A 7,593-nucleotide genomic window follows, 5' to 3' on the forward strand; every position below is an offset into this window, starting at 1 on the left:
TGCCAAGATCATAACCAATTCTGTGAGACTCCATCAATCACAATGCTAAATGTTACTTGGTACCTTTTAATAATGATTGTGAAATAGACAGCACATCAGTTTTTCTCCAAATAAACATTTATTTAGCTGTACTGTTATGCTGTTATTGTGTGTGTGTAAAGAATCATATAAATTACCTTTTCTCAAAAGCTGAGGAGTGAATATATTTTATGATGACCATTACAACCTGTCTGATGCCCTGATGCTGTGCCAGCCAGTTTGTGCCTTGATCTGGCTGTTTGCTTCTATGTGCTCTCAAGCCAGAGAGGTATGGGTCGGATCTGCTCCTTTGGGTTTGCTGGCAACAAGATTTTGCCGGTGTTCCAGGTCTTAGTAGACCAGTCCCCTCATGCTCCCCTCATATTTGACTTAGGTTGTGAGCTATGTGGATGTCTCATTTACCATCTGACCCTCTGTGCAACCCTCCAGGAGGAAGGAGCTCTCAACTGTGCATGGTTAATCACTGTTTCAGGCTCATAGGATCTGGCCTGCCCTTCTTGACCTGAAGGCTTTCCTCATGTGCAGTGGCAGCTGTATACCTGCACAGAGCAGACTGCCAAGTCTCTGAGCAAGAAGCTCCACCAGTAATCTCCTTGTGGATCCCTGTGAAGAAGAAAACCATTATTTCAAGGAGGTAGACTTTGGAGGAACTGAAAATCAGGAAAAAACTCATTTGGTCCCAAGGGTGACAGCAGGTTCTAGGCACGCTTCCTGGGGAGGACAACTGTGGAGTGAATACTGTAGGCCACCCCAGGCACTAATGGACAGGTGCTCAGTGTACAAGTCACCAGAGATGTTGTTTGCTGCAGTCCACAATGATAAAATTTTTCTAGTGGCCACTGATGGATAGAATCATTCTTCTTTTAGTCATCAAGATAATTTCCAGCACTAGAGACAGGTTTCAGACATCTCCCAGGGCACTTTCTTTGCCAACAATGATGATTTTAAGCATGATCTAAAGGTTTATGAACAGTAAATAAAGTCTCTAATGCTCTGTTTCTGACTCTATTCTGAACAGAACATTTTGTGTGGCATATTTAACTGCATTAAGCGTTTCTGTGGTCAATTTGCCAATGCCTGAAGTGAATATGATATTCATTACAGAGGTTTATTTGAGTGGTTTGTGCCTAGCACATAGTTGAAGCATTGGATTCTCCTTTGTTGCCTTTACTACAGACAACCCTTAGTTCAGTAAAGCTAAGGCTGAAAAAAGTCACCAGAAAATGTTTTATGATGTGAGCACAGGCAAAAGCCATGAGTTGTTGCTTCCCATGTTTGAGAGAGGTAATTATGGTATTTCAGGATATATAGTGACAGATGGACAAAGGTATGCTTTTATATTTGTCCACAAGTATAATTTAATACCCACTTCTGAACAGAATGGCTCTGTGTATTCATTTGCATAATTGGAAGGGCTTTGCTATATCTAGCTGCATTTTTACTTCCAGTAATGCTAATCTTCTTTTTCCCATAGTCTGATTAAACTGCAAGTATCATGGATCACAACTTTCCAATGCTCACAGCCCACTGCAATCACTGGGGACTGATTTGTTTAAGGAAGCTGGTGTTGCTGACACTTAACAATGCCATTTTGATTGCCTGAAAAGTAAGACCAGTGGCCATCTCCAAAGAGTGGTGTTACCTCTCGTGTCAAAAACCACTTCAGCTACTGAAAAGTCTGCACAGGGAAGTTTTCTTTTCTTGTCATAGGCAAAAAGGTGGTCTCTTGTCACTTATAAGCAAGCTATAAGTACAAACAGATGCTGAGCAGCAGCCCAATTAATTATACATTTTATAATTTCAAGTTACCCAAAGCTTGTCTCTGGATTTACTGATGGACGACTTACTTTCATGTTTAGCTGCCTCCTCACTCCATTGTTTCCATGGCAACACCTCTGAAACATTGCTTCTTTCTGAGGAGATGAAATGTAAAGTGGCTGGAATATTTGAGTGTTTAAATATTTAAATGAAAACAACAGAAAAATGGTGGAGTGAGTCAGACATGACAGGTAGGTGACACCCACAGTAGCAGCTATTAAATTGGACTATGGGGTAGTGCTACCTTTGCTGTTCTCCTACAAGCTGAAAAGAGCAGCCAGCTCAGAGGGGCTGTGCTGAACCTGGGCTGTCCTGGTGCTGAGAAGCAGCTGAGCACTCTTATGAGCAAGGCTAGCTGTAAAAGCCTACTGCTAACCTCTGCAAGAAGTTAGGAACAGCAAAGGAATTAACTTGCAGGAGCCTTGTATTTACTATTTGCCAGTGATACACATGTCTTGTTAAAACTGGCAATAACTACAGCTTTTCTTGGTATTTTACTGTGAAGTCTGTTAGGAAGTTAACATGGAAATAGTGTAAAAAAGCCTTCCTGCCAATGCTTGAAAACACACCAACCGTTGCTTTGACCGTGCCTTTTCATCGACAGTAACAAATATCAGTTACCTGGGCCTGGAGAAGGCTGTGCTGCAGATGTGACCATTTTTGTAAACTTAAAGGGAGCTTTTATGAAGGATGTTATTCTTAAAGTATCGCAGCTACGGCAATGTCTCTTTCCTGCTACACCAACCCTTTTGAAATTCACAGTACAAGGCTCGATCTTCAAAGTGGATGTAGTGGTGCTTATTTCTCCAGTCTAGTTTGTTTCACTCACCCTTCCCATTCACTGGGATTAAAGTTCCCTTTGTCAGCTCCCGCAGATGACTGTGTCTAGCCCACCTGCTTAGAACCGTCTCCTGCCCTTGTGTACCAAAGCTCTCCCTTCCTTCCCTTAAATTCCTCCTTAGACAAATACCTTTCCTCTTACTGTTCTGAGCCTGGACTCTGAACCAGCCTTCTCTGTTCTGCCCTCTCCTGTCTGAACATAATGGGGAGCAAATTAACCCTCTTTTCTTATCCTTTCCACAGGAGACACCATGAAACAGGAATGAAATAAATGCCCTGAATTCCTCATACAAAACACTCCATTGAGCACTGTTCCCACTCACTTGATTTCTCTGATTGCCATTCCCCCCAGACTATCATTCTACATGATTTTATACACTGAATTTATCTTCCCAGGGCAAGGCTGTTTTCTTCCTACTGTCTATATAAGAATCTGATTTCTACTAGCTTAACAGAAATAAATGGTAAGAATATTCTTCCCCTTCTCTGACTGACAGTTATGATTCCTCTTAGTTTTAACATTACAGTTTTTCAATAGAATAAATTTTTGTTTTTGAAAATCTGTGGTCAGATGAGAGGGAAAATTCCCAGAACTCCCCAAGCTCTGCGCACTAACGGTGTTAAAAAAAGATGCCAGCCAAAGTAGGAGGTGTAAATTTTCTTAATGTTATTCACCATCATTTTATTTTAAAAGTTTTGATAGGCAGTCAAACAGCAATTTCAGTGTAAAAATGGATATTAAGTTTCAGAGCAAGCCCACTCAACCTTAGAGGGAGTTGACATTGCCTTAGGAAAAAGGAATGAACAGGATGACCTTTCCAGGTTCCTTCAGGCATATGTTCTACAAGTCTCTGAATAAAGACAGTTCTCACCTTTTCAATATCGTGGCTTCAAGGGCACCAATTGCCAGGACATACATTCCTGTGCTTGCTTAGATAGCATTTGGAGCCTGCAGTTGTTTTTTTCCACAGTAGCTAAGGATGAATGCTTACTCTTCTTCTCTTCCTAATCTTATGAGGGAAAGGAGCTGCCCTGTTGAATCTCTCCCAGCTGCCCCAACAGGACTTTCACTGAACCTCTTCAGCCTTCAGACTTTAAAGCACTGACATCATCTGAGGCTTTTTTTAATTCTGTGTAAGAATTCTCCACAGCTTTCTCCTGTGTATTCATAAGATCACAGCAGCCTGTGGTTTGGGCTAACAACACATAGCTGTTGAAAATTTTTTTTCTCACTGTAATGAATCAATTTTTTCTTAGTTAACGATCCTTCTCATTTTGAGGGACTAGCAAAGGACTTTAGAAACAGATCCCAGTAGGTATGAAAGTTGAACAAAAGTGTGGTTGATTGAGGTGTGTGAAGATGTCTCCTCAGTGGCTGTTTTGAATCTCTCTTATTTCACAGACATACAAAAACTTTCCAGAAAGAAAACAAATGGAGATCATTTTATGGAACTGAATTTACTTTCTTTATCTGGGAGAGGAATGAGATTATGGAGAGAAAACAAATGTGTTGTGTAGTGATGGAAAAAAAGTGCTGCGATTAGCCTGCAAAACTTTGACCAGACCCAATCCCTTGTGTTTAGCATGATGTCAGCTAACCTCATTCCTCACACTTATGGGTAAGCACAGTCAAATTTCCCCAAGCCTCTGGGAATAGGGCTTAGAGTCAATACTAAGCTCGAACCCTTGTGTAGATTTGAGGAGGACAAAGGAATTCTGTTTACAGAGAGAGGAACAAATGCACTGGGCCTAGAAGATCAAGAAGCTGGGGACAAAGTCTTGGCCAACAAAGTTATCTGGGGCACACAGAAGGGAAACAGAAGAGTAGGCTGAAGAGAAAGTGACTGTGAGAGCAGAGAGGAAAAGAAAATCACTTGCAAAATGAAAACACAGTAAAATCATTTGATGCTGGGATTCAGTGGAGATAGCAAGATTGAGAAACCCAGAAAAACACATAATGGGAGTTAAACATAGATGCTGTGATGAATTTGGAGTGCTTAGACAATACTGATTTAAGGGGGAAAATATTAAGGCTTTCCTAACAAAATCAATTTTTAGGTAGATGTTGATTGAAACCTTATGGGCAGAAGAACACATTGAATATTACATACATAGTGTCTCTCCTTCTGTCCTGCAAGAAGATATTTTGGTCAGCTTAGAGCAATGAATAGAGCCAATGCACCTAACCTAATGTGTTAACAGCATGTGTTGGACATCAGGGGTCAACTGATCCTATTTTTCTGTAGCTTTAAGTAGATCATATCAGGAGCCTAGATCTGGTTGGTACTTTTTATTCTTACTCTATAGCAGGAAGATTATATGCATCAGCTTGACCTCCTTCCTGGGTTTATGTGAGGTTGCTTATGGCATGTAGGATATGAGGAACTCTTGCTTGTACATTTCTGCACTGTGGGAGAATCCCATTATTTTGGAGTGACCATTGTTAAACTCTCAAGCAAGGTCTTGGTGAGTGTGTGGCTCCTAGCTAAGTGTTTAATGTGGGGTGTAATCACAGAAGCTGATCAGAAATACTAAGTAGCACAACCCAAGATTATTAAAGAGAAATCAGCAGTAAGAAGACTGCAAGATATACACACAAGGGAGGATTTGGATAAGTTGAAGGAGAATGTGGTTCCAAATTACAATGTGAGACTGACTTCTTCTCAGCATTTAAATTTCAGTTCATGGTTATTTACAGCCTTGGAAGCAAAACAAAGATCTGAGTTAAACTACAAAAATAACTCTCTATTAAGGAAAACATTTGCATTTGAAGCATGAAAAAGTGCAATACGATAATACAACTGGCACCTGTCCACTAGAACTGGAAGATGGATGGGAGATAAAAATCTGAGAATGCATAGAAAGACATTGAGGATTTTAGCACAGGGATGAGTCCTTTGATGGGTACTACAGTTGAAGCTTCTCTGTAAATATGGTGGTCCCAGTTCAGGGTTTACCCATCACAGAGACCCTGGTCGAGCCCTCAGTGCTGACACCAACAGTGGATTTGCTTTCTAAATTTCAAGTATGGTTTAACAAAGCACCTTTCACCAGTGTTTAAAGAACCATCTGGGGATATATATATACACCTAAGAACATACGGTGGCCTGAGTTACAGCTCAACATTTAAATATCCATATGCTAATATTTGCCTTCTGCAAGCTTATATTGTCAAGTCATATTTGTGTATTCTCCTTTTCCAAGGACTGGGTCCTAAATAAGCACAGGATTGCTTCCTCCTTGAGAGTCAAGTGATTTTGGACAGCACCAAGCTAAGGTTCTCTCCCTGGCTCTGTCATACAACCACCTGGACCAAACAGTAAAGACAGGATCCCAGTCTCTTCCCTCACCAATGCCTTTTCCCTCAGTTTTGTTTTTATGGCCTATGGGAGATTTCCTGGTCTTTTTTAAGGGCACATTGTTGGCTTTTCTTTGTTACTATCTCTTGACCTTGCAGACAGGGGGATTGATACTGGGATGCTGGTTATATCAGTTAGCAAAGCTGGACTTGAACAGGCTCCTAGGACTGGTTGTGTACCTGTCACAAATGATCACCTCCTAATCATCCAGACTTCTTAGCTGATGCACTCTCATCTCTTCTGTGCTGGAACAGTCTTTGTGGCCAACTATCAAGGTCTCAGTTTCCAGTTATCCAGCTATGCTGCTTCTTTTTCTGCTCCTTTTAGGGGGTGTCATAAAGAATTAATCCAAATGTACTTCTCCTTCGGCTCTGAGCAGCATCAATATTTTGTTCTCAGATAGCTGCTTTCATAGATCTCCTGTGAGATGCTTTCCTAATTCAAAGCCTTTTGGCTGTTACTCAGTTCAAGATACTAATTGTGCCTGAGATGAAAAACAAGCAAATTTGGCAGTGTTAGGTGAAACTAGCATTAGTCTGTGCTTCTAGTGAGACATTTTAGTGTGGGACATACATAAAAGTTAAATGATCACAGTGATAAGCATAGTAATAAGAAAGGATTGCTTTGTGTGTGTGGTTTAGTTTAAGAGAAGTTCCATTTAATATTTTCTTCCTCTACACTTTGTTTTGGTGATATTTCCCAAATACCTTTAACTTCCAAATATGTAATTCTTTCAGAATTCCTAGACCTAGTCTGGAAAACATTTTGTTCTGATTATAATGGAAACAGAGAACATCTGGGGAATCACCAAACCACTCAGAAGTGAAGGCATCACTCAGAAAACCATTTATGTCATTCTCTTTTGCTGTTTTTTTTAGACTATTAATGGAAGACCTCAATGAATTTATATACAGTTGTTCTGGTTGCAGTAAGAGATAGCAAAAATATAAGATTTTAAAAATGAATGCAAATTTCTTTGATGCCACCTTATGCAGAAAGCATTTACTTCTTTTTTGCCCCAGACACTGTATCACTATACCATCATACACAGCATGGCTGTCTTAAATCAGATGAAAGTGTTGGGACATCAGTCCAGCAACAACCTCCATGTGAACGGCTTGAATGTACTCAAACAGACCCTCCAGGAGTAGGTCCTGACTGCTGTTGGGGAAGGGGTAACTGGAGCTGAAACCTGCAGTGCACCACTTCCCTTTGAGACATCCTACACAGAGTTACCTGACACATCTCACAAACCCCCCCCGCCCCCCAAAATAAAAGTGACTTAGAATGCTGTTCTCAAAGTTTAGCACTCAGGAACAATTTTGAGGTTGTCCTGTGATCACCAGGCTGATTAAAAATGCTAATCAGAAGCTTGTATGATTAGCAGATTAGTACTGTCTGAACTTTGATCTGCCTCATTTGTGTACACAGGAGAGGGAGAGACACACACCATCACATTGAGAACTGCTTTCATGGGTAGCAGATTTCTATGTAAAGGATTCACAAAAGCTCTCTTCACTTTTTTAGGTTTTGTTTT

This window comes from Acanthisitta chloris, unplaced genomic scaffold (genome assembly GCF_000695815.1).
Source record: "Acanthisitta chloris isolate BGI_N310 unplaced genomic scaffold, ASM69581v1 scaffold16757, whole genome shotgun sequence".
NCBI classification, from domain to species: domain Eukaryota; kingdom Metazoa; phylum Chordata; class Aves; order Passeriformes; family Acanthisittidae; genus Acanthisitta; species Acanthisitta chloris.